We start from the raw sequence: 19248 nt of genomic DNA on the forward strand, positions 1-19248 counted from the left end.
TCCACAATGAACACAGCACAAAGAGGACAACGCAGTGAAAGGCACTGTTAGGGAGAATTCTCAGAAATGTGCCAATTCCCTCTACCTTAGAGACTTTGCTGGATTTTGAGGACTTGATTTTTCTAATCTGGAGAGCGCAAGTCCCTTTTTCCCACTCATGTGTTTTAATGTGATTTTTGTACACTGTTTTTGGTTGTGCAGTCTGACAAACTCCATAGGCATCATCTTTTACTTTGTGTCACAGATCACCTTTAGTACAGTGACACATGGAAGTCTTTAGATTTCACAAGGTTTAACTACCTTCTCTGGGATGAATTACTGTTTCCCAGAGCAGTAAAGTGAAATTGACCTTACTTACATTTGTAACTTTCTAGACCCAGCACAATTAGGTGAGACCAATCAAATCCAAAGTAATCCACCTCGGAGCTGGTTGAATTTCCACAGAGTTGCTGCTGGAAACCGTAGAGCCAGGGAGAGGGACACCAGTTTGTGTGCGTTGCTTTTAAGTTGGGCAAGAGCCCCAGGAAGATCCTCCAAGACCCCCAGGAAGCAGGACTGACCGAGCCTGAGCTCCCTCAACAGAGTGCGGGACCCCAGAAGGAAAGTCCATCCAGACGCGAGCAGCTGAAAACACTGAACAGCCACTGAAAGTGAAGTTTGCAGGTTGCGAGTTTTGACCATCCCAGTGCAGGAGTCCCCCCACAACGTCCTCCCTCTTGGCCCCACGACTGAGGCCCAAGAACAGTGAGATCTAAAGAGCTGAACAGGAACAGGAGTCATCTGCTGCAACTTTTCTTCACTTTAAAAAGGTACTGTACAACATCTAAGAGAACTTACCTCTTGCTGTAGAGTTGCTAGCATCTTCTACCACCCACAAGTCTAACAGCTTGTGGCCCTACATTGATCCATCTTTTTCTTCAAAGAATACTGAAACATTGTGCAAAGACTTTTCTACTTACCTTGAAAGAAGTGTTTCAGCCTATCTAGACTGTTGCATATTGACTTTGGCTTAGCCTGTTTTAACTGAATATTGGGGGATCTGAAAGTATTTGTCTGCTTAAGAAATATTTGAATTATCTTGTTTGCTCCAATAATCTTTCCCTTTGACTCGCTCTTAACTAATTCTGAATGCCAACAGTAATACATTAATGTCTTACAGCACCCTAGCAATTGAAGTCACCCAAGGGTGTAGGTCTCTGCTGTATGCCATCCCAAATGGGTATTTACTGATTCTGAACTAAGAGCTTGTGTAATTATGAAGTATATTTGTGTGGTGTTTACCAGTGCTCCCTTCTGAAGAAGGCTTACATTAACAGACTGGTAAATAAATTAATAATTGTTATATCAAGAAACCCTGTGTGTGTTTGCTTGGATACTTGTCATTGTGAACTCTAACTCCCCTACAGATCACATTGACCCCTCTTGAGATAAGCCTGGCTACTCATCCTCATTACCAACCTGTGTAGTACAGACTTATACCAAAGGTTGGGTTACTACTGCCAGGAGGTCAGGGTTGTAGTGTACCCTATGGGTACTGCATACAATCTTGCCCAACACTGGTGGCAGGCGGTGAGGATAGATTGTAGAGTTGTTACAATAAGATTTGCTTTGCTTTTGTTCAACTAAACCTTCACAAGGGTAAGCTCCACTAGAATAGCAATTGTTTAAACATGCCAAATATGGATAACTTCAGTGAGGAAGCCATGGTCATTTTGACAGTACAACTGAAAGAAATGTGTAAGGCCAGGAGTCTCCCGTGTTAAAGGAAAGAAAAATGAACTCATTGCAAGACTGTTTAATCATCAAAGTCTGGGTAGTAGGCCCGTTACACCTAGTAACATAGGAAATGTGGATAATAATATTGAGGATGATAATTCAGAGTATAACTTCAATGTCATAGAAGAGTCAGAAGAGGAGTTTCATGAGGAGAGCCCCTCTTGTCCTCAACCTTCAGCCACCGGGACCCTACCAGGTCCAGTACTGAGTCCAGAGTTTGCATCTCTTGAGAGAATGAGACTTGAGTTAGAGTTGAAAAGATTACAAATCCAAGCTGAGGCCAAACATCAAGACAACAAGTTAAGGGAACTGGAAATGCAGCATGCTTTTTTATCCCAGAGTTTTCTAGGTCTTCCAGTCCAAAGAGACCATGCATGCCTAAAAAAGCAGTGAGTATGTATGATGCCAAACCTGATATTTTGGATTGGTTGGGTGCTTTTGAGTACAACTATGGGATTCAGAGTTACACAGGGAATCAGCCGATTCCTTGGCTTCTGTCTAGGCTCCCCCAGGTTGCAACTGATGCTGTAATGGAGGTGGGGGAACTTGAAAGAAAGGAGTATGACAGTGTAAAGCTAGCTTTGATAGCTAGATTTGGGAAAACTCCTTCCCAGTACCTTATGAGGTTAGGGCCCTCAGAAAGACTGATGGTACCTTTTGGCCTACCTGGGTGTGTGAATTTTTTAAGAACTTAGATGGTTGGGTTAAGTGTTACAAAGTAACTACTTTTGAAGGTATGAGAAGTCTATTTTTGTTTTAATCTATTTTTGATGGCTGCTTTCCTGAGCTGAGAGAGCACTTGGCTCACTCAAAAGAGATTGATCCCAAGAAGCTGGCAAAAGCTTCTGACTTGTGGGTTGCCAACAGGGCTTCTCACAAGGATTCTGGGGCCACTCACAAAAAGGTTGAGGGGAAACAGCACAAGAAAGATGACAGAGCATTCCAAAACCTCCAATCCAAAAGAGGGCCACACACATGAGGGTAAGCCACATGGGAAACCAGGTCAGTCTAGTGAAACCTATGGTGCCAAACCAGAGGGAGATCAGCAGAAAACCCCATTTCAGAAAACATTTGGTAACTGTTATGCTTGTGGGTCCACTGACCATGTGAAAGGGGATCCCAGATGCAAGGGGTAACCTTCAGGGGTCCACAATGCCGCCTTAGCCTTCATCCCTGGGGGAGAAGTACATATGGCAAGTGGAAACTTTCATTTATTGGATGAAGACCCCATTGGGATCTCTGAAAGTGTTTTAGTGTCCCTGGGCCTGTGGGAACAGCAGAATATAAATGTGTACAACTTTATACTAGATAACACAAAAGAATACTACAAGGACAGTGTACTTGTAAATGTTCAGGAGACCCCTGCCATTAGAGACACTGGGGCCAGCATCACAGTGGTGGGCGAACACTTCTTCAAACCCAAGGATGTTGCTAAGGCACCAAAAGGTCCTGCTAAGCTTGCTGGAGGCCCTATCCAGATGGTTCCAATACTACCAGCTCTCACGCAATGCAACAACATGACTGTAAGAATACCTGTTAGTGTACAAAGTGAGGTGCCTGGTAGAGTCATTCTGGGGAACAACTTAAAAACTCTCGGAGTTGTATCAAGCACCCCCAGGCCTCCCAGTAAAAGGAAGCAGGAGCAGACAAGGAAGGCCAGAGAGCTCACTTTAAATGTTAATGTTAAACTGGATACAGAATTACTGAAGTGGTCGCCTGGCACTGCGGCGGCTCTGAACAAAAAAAAAAAAAAAAAAAAAAAAAAAAAGAGGGATGGGGAGGTGAGTTTGTGGGGATAAGCTGGAAAAATGCAAGAGAGCAGCGATGTGCTGTTGGCGGCCACAGCCCAGTGTGTCCTTTGGCTGGGCTTACAGTCGGTAGTCATGTGCTGTTGTGCGAGTCTATGTGTGGTTTGTTGTTTTGTTGCAGTGTAGTGACGTTTGTGCGGATTGTTGTGTTGTAGGCTTGTGGTTATGTTTGGTTAGAGTTTGAGAGGTGTATGCAGAGGGGTAAAATTGTTAGTGGATTGGTTAGTTGGCATTGCTTTCCGGAAGTGAGGCGCTGAATTTCCGTTTTCTCTCTAGGTGGGGTGCGGGAGCATCTCTGCGTCTCTGTCCTGATCTAGGCCGTCCAATACTCACAGTCCATTTCACACGTGGCATCCACTCACATTCATAACCATATCCAAGTTCGACCATGGCCACCTACGTGCCACCTGTCTGTATGCGGGGTAGCAGGCGTTTGTGCATCCCTTCAAATCTGGCCAAGAGAGCATTCCCGATCCAGTCAGTGCGTGGTATTGACTAGCCAAGGCTACTCCATCCATATGTGGTGAGTGGTTGGCCCTTCGAAATGTGGCACATGCCAACGCTTGCAATTGCGCCCAGGGGCAGCACCTGCCTTCATTTGGAACTCCTTATGGTCAATGCCCATGCCAATGTCCACAACATAGTTCAAGTGTGGCAAGTGCTAACATTCACACAACTCTATACAAGTATGATACCTGTTAGCAATTATGGGGCGGGTGAGGTTGTTAGCTAGGGGTGCCGATTTCTGTCCTAATGGTCATCGCTTGTATCCTATTCGACTTAACATCGTCTCTCTTGTTGTAGTGTCTGTCTCTGGTCTGTTCTAGGTGTGGTCAGTGTCATCCTAAATTTAGTCACCATTTTCTTTGAGTTTTCTGTTCCATTGTTTCGGTTTTTTAGTTTGTATCTGTAGTGTTGAAGAACCAGGTTTTTAGTAATTTTCTGAATTATAGGTGGTCTTTGGTGTTTCTTATTTCTTTCGAGATGTTGTTGCAGGTTTTTGCTGCAAAATGGGAGGAGGAGGGGGGCCCCCCCAAGTTTTTTCTTAAATTGGTATGGTTTTTGTTCCAGGCGGATTTCGTTGCTTGATCTGAGGAGTCTTGTTGGCTTGTAGATTGTTATTTTCTTTTGTAGGAATTCTGCTCCTTGTCCGCTGATTGACCTGTGTGTTATGCACATTGTTTTCAAGGTGATGTGATGTTTGACTGGGAGCCAGTGCAGTGTTTTTAGGGCAGGAGTGATGTGGTCTCTTCTGGGTAGTTTGAGGAGCAGTCTGGCTGCTGTATTTTGGATCTGTTGTAATTTCTTCAGGAGGTATTCTGGTATCCCGAGATAGAGGTTGTTTGCTTAGTCGATTCTTGACATGATGAGGGCGACAATTCAGTGTTTTGTGGGTGAAGGAGAGGAAAGGTAGGATTCTTCTTGCCGTGTGGAGGAGGAAGCAGCATTTCTTGATTATGGCATTTATTTGTGGTTCTAAGGTTAGGGTGTTGTCCATCAGGACTCCCAGATGTTTTACTACCTTAGATGGTGTTGGTGTGTTTCCCATTAAAGTTGGCCACGGAATATAGGTGTTCTCTTGGTTTTTGGATATAATCATGATTTGTCTTTCCTGGGTTGATTTTCAAGTTGTTGGCATTCATCCAGTTAAATACTTCTTTTAGACACTCGATTAGGGTTGAGTGATCAGCTTGAGTGTCTTCGATTTTGTAGATTTGAGTGTCATCTGCATAGTTGTAGCATGAAATGTATTTTTGAAGATTCTGATTACTGGAGTCTGGTAGATGTTGAAGTACAGTAGTGATAGTGAGGACCCTTGTGGTACTCCAGTCGTTAATTCAAGGGGTGTATTTGAAGGGTTTTATCCATACAGTTTCTGTTCTGTTTGCTAGGAATTATTTAATCTAGAGTAGTGCCATGCCCGTTATGCCTATGTCTTCTAGTCTTTTGGTTAGGGTGTGATGGCTAACTGTGTCGAAGGCTGCGGAGAGGTCGAGCAGAATCAGGGCTGAGGTTGTGTTGGAGCCCGCGTTCGTTTTTAGGTCGTCCCAGATGGATAGTAGTGCTGTTTCTGTTCCTCTTGCCAGTCTGAAACCAACTTGTGCTTGGTCTAGCAGGTAGTGTTTTTCTACATGTTCTTGGGTTCATTTGTATACGTAGGTTTCAAGGAGTTTTGATGGGTAGGGAACGTTTGAAATCGGCCTGTAGTTGGAAGTATTCTACGTCACCACTTGTGGGTTTTTTTTAGAAGCGGTTTGATATATTCTGATTTGAAGGCTCTTGGTACAGTTCCTGTTGCTAGTGAGATTTGGGAGGTTTCTGTAATATTCTGATGGCGTTCCTTGTGCGAGGATATGTAGATGTTGGGCGTTAGGGATCCATGGGTAATCACGCTTTCTTGATTTGTTTTACCAACAAGACCAATGCCTCTGATGATATTTCAGGAAAGTTTTGGAGTTTGTGCTGTGGCTCTGTGTTCGGTCCAGTTGGTTGAATGTTGTGGTTGGTTGGCCTGTTTTGTATGATTTGTCGGATGTCGTTGATTTTGTTTTGGAAGTGGTCTGCTAGGTCGTTGCAAAGTTTCTCTGAGAGGGTTGGGGTGTTGTCGCAGCCTGGTGGGTTTCTCATTTCTTTGATGTTGAACATTTCTTTCTGTGTGTTGGTGGCATTGGTGATTCTGTCATGATGCCTTCTCTTTGCCTTTGGCATTTCCTTGTTGTATGAACGGATTTGTTTCTGGAACAGTATTTATTTTCTGGGTTGTATTTTTTCCTCAATTCCTGTTCCATCTTCTTGTCCTTTTTCATGGTGCTTAGTAGTGGGGTCAACCATTTTGCCATTGCTCTTTTTTTTGATGGGTAAATGGTTTTTCCGGGGCGATCTTGTCAATTGCGTCAGCAATCCATTTGTGTAGTAGCTCCGCTTTCCCATCTAGGTCAGCCAGCTCTAGTTCTATAGATGAGGGTTTGGTCATCTTCAGTTCTAATAGGTTGCTTGCTTTGACGCTTTTACAGTTTCTTTTTGTGGTGGTTGTGAGTTTGGGGGGGTTGGATGCAAACTTGAGTTGGTAGTCAGATCACGAATGGGATGATTAGATGGTCGCTCCATAGTATTTGTATCGGTGGTGCTGTGGTGATAAGTTTTTCCTTGGGGAAGATTGCGTCGAGGGTGTGTCCTGCCGAGTGGGTTGCCCCTTTGAAAAGTTCATCTAGCTATTGTCTTGGGTTTTTGTTTTCATCAGGTTTTCTTCCAAGAATTGTGGGTGTCGAGTGGAGGTTCCTCTTGTTTTGGTGATGTAAGGTGTTACTGCGTCGATTACGTTCGTTGTTTCTAGTGTTGTCTGTCCTCCTTCTGCATGGTTGTTTGGTTGCCTGCTGTTGCTGATTCTAGCGTTGGGTTAGTTCGTTCTGGTAACCGGTTCTTTGCGAGGTATGGAGTTAAGTAGAGGGATGTGTCTCTTCTCTCAGCGTTGGTTCGTTATTCGTTACCGTCTGTGGGAGTGTGTTCTGCGGTTGCGAGTCTTTGTTGCTGTTCTGGTGTGTTTGTTCTTTTTCTTTCCCTTGGTATAGGTTGTTTGTGCTGCATTTTTAATTTGAGAGTTGTTTTGGTCTTTATTGATGAGTTGATTTTTTTTCTTTGGTCTGGCAGTCTTGTGGTGTAGTACTGGGTGTAGAGAATTGTCCGCTATAAATTTGGATTCTGTCTGTAGCTCTTAGCTGGTGTTGTCGACTTGTTCAGTCGCTGCCTTGAGTGAGGTAGGGGCGGTATTTAGGGTAATATCGTTGGGTGTCATCGGTGGCTGTCCTTAATATCCGTCTCCCTGGACGAGGTTCACCATGGTGAGCTAGCTATGTGGCTAGCTTCCCGGCACCGCAGGTGAGCCTGGCATTGCAAAGGATAGCTATTATCTGCAGCGTTTTCCTAATGGGCATAACTAAGATTCACTGCCATTTTATGAGGCGTGAGCCCCTAATCACAGTATCACTCCACAGTAAATCGGCCAGTGATTTTTGTCTCTCTACAGTAATGCTCTCTAAGGTGTGAGTTGGTCAGTCACATATGAGCATCCTGTAGAGTGGGAGAGGCGCTCGCAATCAACAATACAATTTGCAGTAGGGCACCGTCAGATTTGAGTGTCCCGTATAGTTGGAGAGAGGATTATGCCTGACAGATCAAAAGGGTGCAGTGCTAAACAGTTATGTTTGAGACACAGGTGACCAACGAATTACAAAATTAAACAGCAGGATTTGAGAGTCCAGTATAGTGTGAGAGAGATCTATATCTAACAGGTGAAATGGGTGTTGCACTAAACAGCTATGTTAGAGAGACGGTGACCAAAAGATTACAAAACTAAACACAGCAGGATTTGAGACACAATTGACCAAAAGATAACTGTACTAAACACAGCAATATTAGAGAGTCCCGTATAGTGGGAGAGAGGCCAACGCCTAACAGGTCAAATTGGTTGTTGTACTAAACACAGCTATGCAGACAGGGAAGGCCAGAGAGCTCACTTTAAATGACTCTCAGTGGGTTGTTACAGAAGAACCTGTAGCACCCAGTCCACAGGAGAAGCCAACTGCTATTTCCAAGAAGAAAGACAAAGGGGAAACCCAAGGTCTCAGGAAACCAGAAAGATAGTACTCCAGTGCATCTAAACAGGACCTCCCTGAAAGGACAGTCCAAAGTCACACCTGTGACTACTCCACCAGCTGAGGCCGAGTGTGAGAACCAACCAGGAGAGGTTGAGTCAGATGCTGTTGATTCAGACCTGGAAGAAGACCTTCCCCCTGTTCGAGATCTGGATCCTACAGACCATCCTAAGGTGCAGTCTTTACTGGCCGAAGTTGGCCCCTGTAGGGCAGACTTCAGCAGAGGTAAAAGAGTGTCCTACTCTTGAAGGACTTCGCCAACAGACAGCTTCCCAGCTGGAAGGGCAAGAGCCAGGGAAGCATAGGTTATACTGCAAGGATGGCCTACTCTACAGCGAACCTACTGAGTCTACCCCAGGAGACTACAAGAGACTTGTAGTGCCCCAGGTGGTGAGACCTCAGTTCCTACAGTTAGCCCATGAGATTCCTTTAGCTGGTCACTTAAGTTTTAAGAAGACCAAGGAAAGTATTTCTCTATGCTTCTACTGGCCTAAATTGGGGTCTGATGTAGATTAATTCTGTCGGAGCCGTCGCACTTGTCAGACAGGCAAGAGTGGAGCCAAGAATGTGGCACCTGTGGTGCACCTCATAGTGGTGCGAGTTCCTTTTGAGAGGGTAGGAATCAACATTGTTGGTCCCTTACACCCTTCCAAATCTTCTCGCAACAGATTTATATTGGTTGTGGTAGACCACGCTACCAGGTATCCTGAAGCTATACCTATGAGAAATGTTACTGTTCAGGCAGTTGCTAAGGCCCTACTAAGTATTTTTCCCAGAGTAGGTTTTCCAAAGGAGGTTATCTCTGACAGGGGATCAAAATGTATGTCCGACTACATGAGGCCATGTGAAAAACGGTGGCGTGACCGACAGTTCTAAACTGCCTACCATTCCCAGACAAATGGGTTGGTAGAGAGATTTAATAGAACTATGAAGAGCATGATAGGGGTTTAAGATGAACCCCTGAGAAGAAAGTGGGACGTTCTACTGCCATGCCTTCTCTTTCCTTATAGAGAAATCCCTCAGGAAGGGGTTGGATTCAGTCCCTTTGAGCTTCTCTATGGTCATCCGGTTAGAAGTCCATTGGCCCTAATCAAGGAGGGGTTGGAGTGCGCTCCTTCCTACAAGATAGTGAGAGTCACTGACTATGTGTTAGGTCTCCGAAGGAGAATGACCCAAATGACAGACGCTTCAGAAAACTTGAAAGCAGTTCAGGCTCTGGTGAAGCATTGGCATGACCAGAAGGCCAACATGGTTGAGTTCACTCAAGACCAGCTAGTTCCATTTATGGTACCTACAAGGCAGAGGGCCTTGCAGGACAAATTGATTGGACCCTTCAATGTTGTGGGGAAACATGGAGAGGTCAATTATTTGGTCGACTTCTGCAATCCTAAAGAGGCCCCCAGGGTCTTTCACACCAATCGACTAAAGGCCTATGTCTCTAGACCAGACCTGGGAGCTTTGCTTCTAGCATCTGATCAGGAGGAGGAGGAGAGTGAGCCTCTGCCTGATGATCTCAGGGGACAACCTTTAGATGGGAAGATAGGAGTTAATATCTCTTCTAATCTGACACTGGAACAACAGGAGGCGTGCAAAGCTCTGTTAAATCAATTTGCCCCTCTGTTTTCACTATCACCAGGCTTGACCCCTTGGGGTCAGCATGATATTCTCACTGGCGACTGTTTACCTGTTAAAAGCAGAGGTTACAGAATGTCAGACCATGTAAGGACCCACTTAAAGGAAAAGGTCAACAAAATGCTTGATCTCTGGGTAATAAAGCCCTCTACAAGTCCTTGGTCTAGTCCAGTTGTGCTAGTACCAAAGGCAGGATCCAAAGAATTGAGATTGTGTGTGGACTATAGAGCACTTAATGCAGTCACCAAGACTGATGCCCATACTTTACCTAGGACAGATGAGCTGGTGAACAAACTTGCTTCCTCAGTACATTTGAACTAACCTCGGACTATTGGCAAATAGCTCTGACAGATCATGCCAAGGAGAAAACTGCATTTTCAACCTCAGCAGGCCTGTACCAGTTTAAGGTTATGCCTTATGGATTAAAGAATGCATCTGCTACATTTCAAAGGTTGGTGAATCAGGTTCTGAATGGGATGGAGGACTTCTGCATGGCACACTTGCATGACATTGCAGTGTTCAGCCCTACTTGGAAAGAACATGTTGACCACCTAGGATATGTATTGCAGGCTCTTAAGCGGGCCAATATGACCATAAAGGCAAGTAAATGTCAAATTGATCAGAGTAAAGTGGTCTACCTTGGACATGAGGTAGTGTTAGGGAGAATTCTCATAAACCTTAGAGCCCCCAGCAACTTTGCTGGATTTTGAGGACTTGATTTCTTTGTTTTTACCTGGAAAGAGTGTGAGCCTTTTTCCCCCCACTCATGTATTTTGATGTGCGTTTTATTCGTGTTCTTGGATTATGGAGTTTTTAGATAACTCCATAGGCATCATCTTTTTATGTGCGTTACACAGCACCTTCAGTGCAGTGACACAATGAGGTCTTTTAGACTCCCAAAAGGTTTAAATACCTTCTCTGGGATAAAATACTGTTTCCCAGAGAATGTGAGGTTACATTGACTGCTACTCTTTAAATCCCTAGACCCAGCACACACTATCTTCCTATAGAGTTCTGTAGGGGTTACCTAGTATCCCCTGTGTCTAGAAACTCATGTAGCAGTCAAATGCTACCCTTTCCTATCAAAATGGCTGGTGGCAGTGGTTTTACAATGAACTACCATGATTTTTCCCAAAGGTAAAAATCGCGGGAGCCATGTTTTTCAAGATTGCGCCTTAAGCCCCTTTGTTTAAACAGGTCCCTGTCTTCTTTTTTCACCGTTTTTTTGGAAAGGTCCTTCTAGAGTTTGTCTCAGCGCACCAAACCAGGGTTGGTCCCTTTGTTCATATGCCTTTGGCGGGCTTCAGGACTGAAGACCGTCTCTGGCGCCCGAGTGTCTGGGGTGGGCAGGAAGGGAGGTGGCCGAAACTCCCTGTGCTTAGTCTACTAGGAGACCCAAATGCACTCTGGCGTGATTGGTTAGCTGACTGTCCGGCAAGGACAGCCACCCTGCTGGGTGGGTGACAGCTAGGCTGGAATGAATGGGAGAAAACTGTCTAAAAAGGAGAGACTGTGGACTGTAAACAGAGTCAACCACTGGAACAAAAGAACGAAGACGAGCTGGAAGAGGACGGCTGCTTGGTTTGCCTGGTCAAGCCATGCTGCGGGTCCGAATTGCCAAGTTCATCTCAACAGAGAAGCCTCTTCAAGGACGACTTCTTACTTTGAGTTGGGGGGTCCAAACAACTCATAAGCCACCTGGATACCATTCTCTGAGCTGGTTAGGATTAACCAGGGGGAAGAACACCAGCTTGTGTGCTTGACGACAGCTACTCGAACCGAAGGGTGTCTAGTCAAATGGTCAACAGACAAATGGTCGATCCAATTTGGTCAAATTGTCATTTGGTCGAATGGTCAAAGGGTCGAAATTCCTTCTTTTTGGTCGAAATTGAGACAAGCATTCACTTTTGTTAATTTAAATATTCACTTTATTTTATTTGTCCTTTTTTTGTTTTACATATATTTCTTGTATTTTGTTTGTATTTTAACAAGTAAAATACATTTTATATTTATTAATAAATATCTTTAAATAAATATATTAACAATTAATAAATAATTAAATATAACTAGTTTTTGTACAATGCAAAAAAGTTTGTTATAATGTTATTTCTTTTTCAACACTAGATGGTGCTATTGCACCATTTTTAAACTGTATAGTAACGTTAAACTGTTAAAAGTTTGTAACGTATGTCTTGTTACGTTTTCTACATTGGCCTAGATGCCATTTTTGAAGTTCTGTGTTCGCGTTCCGGATGCCTCTTGCTCGCGCTCCCTTTTTTCTTGGATTTTTTTAATGGATTTTTCCTTCATCGATTTTTTAATGGATTTTATCGTGGATTTCGCCTGCGCGGATGCTCCGGGGTGTGTTTTGGATCATTTTTCTTTGGACTGTATGTTCATGGATTTGGGTTTTTCACTATTACGGATGGTTGGATGGCTTTTTTTAAAGTGAGGATTACTGTTTTTCCTGGATGGATTTTACTTTCAAGGACTTTTTTTGGCTTGGAGTACGATGTTTTTTGGTATGGGTTTTCTCCACCATGGATGGATTTGGCATGGAGCTGGTGTTTTTTTCTGGTGAGTTTTTTTTTTGTTATCAACATTTCAAATTGTAGGCTACTGTTTCTAGGAATTGTAATGGTTCTGTATTTTCAAAATTGTCTACAATGCTTGCAATTCTTTCTTCATAGTCTATTTTTTTTTGGTTATTGGTCGGTTTTCCAGTTGTAGTGTTTGGGATAGTTTTATTTCTTGTTTATTTTGTTCACTTTTGAGACTTTTGATAAAGTGCCATTGTTTTGGGTTGTTAAGAGTTGAATTCTTTATTTATTTTGCTGTGCCAACCTTCTTGCACATTGTTCTCGGCCAGTTCTTCACCGATGTATAGCAATTCCATGTTTCAACTTCATATTTTCCCTTTCGTCTGGTCCCATGTCTAGTAAGTTGCCCAATCCACGTGTTTTCCATATAGTCCATTAAATTACATAATTGTTCTTCATGATTTGTGTTGTAATCAGATGCAATCAAAGTGTCATAATATTTAATAACCATGTCCTCTTTCACAAATGCTAAAGCATATAATCTCTTTATCTGGTGTTGAAATTCGGTGTCCTCTATGTACATTGTCCGTAATCCTAATTTTTGAATTCGTTTCCATATGGACCAAAATGAAAAAAACATCCCTGAATAGGAGTTTCTGGATACATTTTTGAAAATGCTTTTATTTGTCCCTGTTCAAAGTCCATGATTATTGTTGGTGGTATTTTTTCCGGCAAAGATTTGTGAATTAATTAGTATATACAGCTGTACAGTTCATCCGACTTTCCTGGCATTAAAACGAAAACTAGAGGTATCACTGTTCCATGCATGTTATAAAACTGTAGAAATGGTGTTGGACAGGTTTTAAATGTTACGTCTCCATGCCAAGTTTTTGAATTTCCCAAGTGTGTTATATTTTGAAAAGTTGTAAAAATTAACATTTTCTCACTCTTTATTTCTAATGATTTCCACAGAAATTGCTCTCCCTTTTCTGTTTTTTGTAATACTTCCGGTATAATCATGTTTAAATAATTTTGTGGTGCCATGGGTAAGTTTTCTTATTGTTGTTTTTGAATATTTATATTCCGTTTTATTGTTTTTGTATTCGGCATTTGCGCTGTTATATGCAGTGGTAACCTCTCATATGCTTTGGCTACTAGCGAAGTTGATGCTTCATTTCCACATTTTCTTTCAATTCGTTAAGCGCTTTCTTTATCAAAACTGTCGTAGTGTCCGGCATATGGTTATGCTCGCAAGTTAAACGTATGTTTTCTCCTTCCGTTATTGCTCTGCCGTTGCAGGCATTTTCTTTGTACTCCTTACACTTCCAATAGCTCTTTTCTTGTCGTGTGCATTCCTTGTTGTATATATATCCATCATACGTTATTTGCGCTGCGCCCCTTTGCAATTTTATGAATTCCATTTTTTTTTTTTAATCGATCCGTAACTGAAATATCAAATTTTTAAAAATTAATCCACCCACTCTGTTATTTTTGGTAAATGAGTGTGCAGTTAAGGTTTTTTTTCCCTAAAATTATAATACAGAATTTCTAAATGGTAAAAAACGATTGAATCGTAATTTTGTTTTTGTGATAGTTCGCATTTCTATAAAAAGAAATTTAGAAAAGAGATTGGGTGTTTGGGGGGAACCCCCCCATTTCTAATATAAAACTGTGAACCACTCTGATTCGCTTATTTAGTGTGTTTTACTCACCGTTTTTTCAGTCACGTACAAGCTATTCACTCGCGCGTTTTGATCAGCTGCTCTGTCACTTTCCTGACTAACTGACAGTTCGTTTCTAACCGTCAACTGTGATCATTGGTCTAATACAAGGTGCTTTACTCTTTATTTAATGTCATCTCCTGTGACCCTTTTTTATTTTCATGGTCATTTCAATGCGCTTCCATTTTCTGTCGATCAAATGACCCTTGTATATTATTTGTGTGTTTGTCGATCACTTGTCTTTCGATCTTTGTGTTTCGATCAAATCACCAGTTTACGTTTTCTTTATGGGCTGTCGACCATTTGACTTTCGACCATTTGGTTTCGATCAATTTGTCTGTCGATCGTTTGTTTTCGACCATTTGACCTATAACCGAACCGAAGATCTACCATTTTGCCAGCTTGTTTGACCAGTCCCCGTGCAGTGCAGGAGTCCCGACATCCTCGCTCTTGTCCCCACGATTGAGGCTCAGGAACAGCGAGATCTGCAGGAACTGCCAGGAAACAACGTTTCAGCTGCATCTTTTCTTTATATTAAGGTACTGTGCCAACCCGATTGAGAGAACTTACCTCTCGCGGTGAAAGTTAGTGAAACTTTCCCAACTTGAAGGCCTAATCAGTTTGTGACCCAACATATGATTCGTTTTCATACAGACTACTTCTGAGAACTTTGGCAAAGACTTGACCTAGGTCTATTGAACTGAAACAAGTCCTCTAGTGAAATGAAACTATTTGTAATGCCTAAGAATGCATTTGTGATCTATTTTATTAACTGGTGCCTTTGTACTCCTATTTAAAGTGACTCAAATGACATTTTACTCCAATTTCAGAGGAGCCTAATTTACCTTATTGGTTTGGTATTGAACTGTGTTCGTGTATGATATTAAGTTGCCGCCAATTCTGCCGAACAGGTTGGAGGAGGTGAAATAAGGCCATTGCCTAGCAAAGTACAGGCTGTACAAGACTGGGCCACCCCACTACTGAAACCGAGGTGAGAGCCTTTCTAGTCCGCACTGGTTACTATAGGAACTTCATTGAGAACTATGGGACCATAGCTTCTCCCTTAAATGTGATCTCATCCCCCAAATTCCCCAAGAAGGTCAGGTGGAATGAGGAGTGCACTAAGGCATTTAAACAAGCCCTTTGTCAAGCTGCAGTCTTAAAAGCTCCTGACTACAGCCAATCCTTTATTGTACAGACAGATGCTGCCAATCCAGGTTTAGGTTCATTTCTGAGTCAGCTGGATAAGAAAGGCAGGGAACACCCCATCTGCTTCATCAGTAGGAAGCTGAAGGAACCTGAAACAAGATTGATAACCATAGAACGTTAACGGTTTGCCATTGTGTGGTCTTTGAAAAAGTTCAGACCATACTTGTATGGATCTACTTTTGTGATTCAAACAGACCACCAACCATTGAGATGGTTAATACAGATGAAGGGGGAAAATCCTAAATTGTTAAGATGATCAGCCTACAGGGGTTTGATTTTACCATTGAACACAAGTCAGGGTGTAATCACCAAAAATGCTGATGGTCTCTCCAGGAAGAATGACCGACTGGAGTAAGGAGATTCATCCAGGGGTGGATTAAATCCTCCTGTCCCTTAGTCTTGGGGGGGGACAAGTGTTAGGGATAATTCGCAGAAATGTGTTAATTCCCTCCACCTTCGAGACCCCCCGCCCCCCCCAGCGACTTTGCTGGATTTGGAGGACTTACCTGGAGAGAGTGTGGACTTTTTTGCCACTCTAGTGTATTTTAATGTGATTTTATACACCATTTCCTTTTGGTTGTGGAGTCTAATCAACTCCATAGGCATCATCTTTTACAAATTGTGTCACAAAGCACCTTCAGTGTAGTGCCACAGGGAAGACATCCAGATTTCCCAAGGTTTAAATACCTTCTCTGGGATCGACTACTGTTTCCCAGAGCTGTGCAGTGAAATTTACTTCACTCAGTCCTGTTAAATGCTAGATCCAGCACACCCTATCTTACAATAGAGTGCTGGAGGGGTTACTTAGTATCCCCTCTGTCTAGTTACTCATGTAGCATTCATATGTTCCCCTTTCCTCTCAGAATGGCTGGTGGCAGTGGTTTTGTAATGAACTACCATAATTTACCCCCACCGCAAACTGTTCACAGCTCTGGTAACGTTAAATCGCCGGAACCATGTTTTTCAAAATGGCGCTGAGCCTCCTTTGTTCAAATGGTCCCCGGTCTTCTTTTTTCACCATTTCGTTGTGGAAAGGTCATTCGAGTTTTTCTCTGGGCGCCAATCCAGGTTTGGTCTCTGTTAGTGTGGCCTTTGGCGGGTTTCTGGAGTGAAACCCGCCTCTGGCTCCAGAGTGTCTGGGGTAGGCAGGAAGTGAGGGAGGTGCCCGAAACTCCCTGTGCTCAGTCTCCTAGGAGACCAAAATGCACTCCGAGGTGATTGGCTGGCAGACTGTCTGGCAAGGACAGCCACCCTGTTGGGTGAGTAACAGCTAGGCTGGAATTAATGGGAGAGAACTGAATAAAAGGAGAGTCTTTTGGCTTGGAAGGCAGAGTCAACCACAGGACGAAGGAACCGAAGAAGAGCTTAAATAGGATGCCTGCTGCAAATCCGGGACCGTTGGTTTGCCCGGTGAAGCCTTGCTGCAGTGACTACTTGCCAAGTTCGCATCGACAGAGAAACCCTGCAAGGATGACTTCTCCCCTTGAGTTGGTGGGCCAAATCAACTCCCAAGTAAGCCACCTGGACACCCATCTCGGAGCTGGTTGAATTTCATCAGAGTTGCTGCAGGAAACCTTAGAGCCAGGGAGGAGGGGAAACCAGATTGTGTGCGTTGCTTGTAAAGTGGCCTAAAGCTTTTGGAAGATCCTCTGGACACCCATGAAGCAGGACTGACCAAGCTTGACCCCCCCCTCAGTCGAGTGCGGGACCTCAGATGTGAGGAAAATCCACCTTGACAGCAAGGAACTGTGCTATTTGCTGAACTGCAAGGAGCTGAAACGCGAAACAGCCACTGAAAGAACAAGTTACTTCTTACCTTGTAACGTTCTTTCGACGGGATGTTCCTCCGACGTATTCCTCATCTTAGATATATCCTTCCAGCTCTGCTGGCCTCGGAAACTTTTTTCTCCAGAGGGCGCTGCGCGTCGACGTCCCTCGAGTCAATGTCCTTCGACAGCCGCCGTATCGACGCTCGACGTCATCCTGCCTATAAAGGCCGCGCGCAGCGTCCGTTGCTCAGTTCCGTTTTGTAGCCCACAGTATTACTGTCTGGACTAGACTAATCACCCTGAAGGAGCGTAAGCTGCAACAACAAGGGAAGTAGAACTGCGGGGATGGATGGGAGGGTCGATGAGGAATACGTCAGAGGAACATCCCGTCGAAAGAACGTTACAAGGTAAGAAGTAACTTGTTCTTCGAAGGGATTGTGTCCTCTGACGTATTCCTCATCTTAGATAGGCTCCCATAGCAGTATTCTATATTCGGAGGAGGGAGTACTGACTTCACGCTATCTTCTATTGATGAATAGAATGCAGTACAGCTCTTCCAAGCCTAGTCTCTTGACTAGAGGAGGAATCCAGATTGTAAAAATGTGTAAAGGTATGGACAGACGACCATGTAGCGGCCGCACATATATCTTTAATCGGCACGCCTCTTTTGAGGGCCGATGAAGCTGCAATACCTCTGGTGGAATGAGCCCTAAGGTTTTGAGGGGGCTCTTTCCCTGCCAGTTTATAACATTCCAGAATGGCTAGAATGATCCATCTGGAAATGGTCTGCTTAGTTATTGGTAACCCCAGCTTGTGACCTGCGTAACCTACAAACAGCTGGTCTGCCTGTCTTATCCTGGCTAGTATACTAATGTAAAAACTTAAAACCCTCCTAGGGTCTAGTCTGTGTAACCTCTCTTCCTCTTTCCCCGGGTGAGGAGGATAGAAAGATGGTAGGGTAATCTTCTGAGAGATATGGAATTCAGAAACTACCTTTGGGAGGAAATTAGGCTTCACTTGCAGGACAACTTTGTCTTTGTGAAAGATTGTATGAGGGGGTTTACAAGAAAGAGCTTGTAATTCGCTCACCCTTCTAGCAGATGTAAGTGCTATTAATAAAACAGTCTTAAGGGTAAGGAATCTTAACGAACAAGAATGGAGAGGTTCGAAAGGTGTACCCATCAGGAAAGTTAGTACTAAGTTTAAATCCCATAGGGGAACTTGGAATGGTCTTGGGGGATAAACATTGGTTAACCCCTTTAGAAACTGTATTACCAAGGGTAATTTGAAATAGGATGGTTCCTCCGCAGTACGCTTAAAGATAGATAGCGCTGCAAGATAGCCCTTAATGGTGCCAACTTGAAGGCCTGAATTTGCCAAATATAGTAGGAAGGACAAAACCATTGGTGTACCACATGAAAATGGGTCGATATTCTGTTCTCTACACCAGCTGCAAAATCTGTTCCAACGGCAGCGGTATAAAGACTTTGTTGCTGGCCTCCTTGCCGAAAGCAACACCTCCATAACATCATCAGGGAGGTCCCAATCCTTGTACCTCAGCCGTTCAGAAGCCAAGCGTGAAGGTTGAGGGTTTTGATGTCTGGATGGAGAACCTGACCCCCCTTCTGTGAGAGTAGGTTCTCTCTGAGCGGAAGTCGAATTGGAGGGCAGATGGACAAGTCTAGAAGGTCCGGGTACCACGTTCTCCTGGCCCAATCCGGGGCAATTAGGATCATGGTTCGCCGGAATCTTCTCAACCTCCTGATCATTTGAGGAATGACAGGGACCGGTGGGAACGCGTACAGAAGCGGAAACTCCCAGTCCACTATGAACGCATCTCCCAGAGCTCCTCTCGGAGGAAATTCCCTTGAGCAGAACAGGTCGCATTTCCTGTTTAGGCTGGTGGCGAACAGATCTACCTGAGGGGTTCCCCAAAGGGCGAAGATCTCTTGAAGGACTTCCTGAGCTAGCTCCCACTCGTGGGAGACTGTGTTCTGCCTGCTCAGAGCGTCCGCTGTCAAGTTCTTCTCTCCGGCTAGGTGAACTGCCGATAGAGATTCCTTCTTGGATTGCCCAAAACCAGAGCTGCATCGCCTCTCTGCACAGGGGTAGTGATCCTACGCCTCCTCTTTTGTTGAGGT

The 19248-nt window shown here is 43.9% G+C and overlaps 1 protein-coding gene across 16 annotated transcripts in view; it reads right to left on the minus strand.

Moving 5' to 3' along the window:
- Positions 1-19248, minus strand: part of PUM1 (pumilio RNA binding family member 1) — a 1312543-nt gene that overhangs the window by 209337 nt on the left and 1083958 nt on the right. The gene's annotated exons all lie outside the window — the stretch shown is intronic.

The sequence above is a fragment of the Ambystoma mexicanum genome, chromosome 11, assembly GCF_040938575.1.
Source record: "Ambystoma mexicanum isolate Mex_15411 chromosome 11, UKY_AmexF1_1, whole genome shotgun sequence".
Taxonomy (NCBI): domain Eukaryota; kingdom Metazoa; phylum Chordata; class Amphibia; order Caudata; family Ambystomatidae; genus Ambystoma; species Ambystoma mexicanum.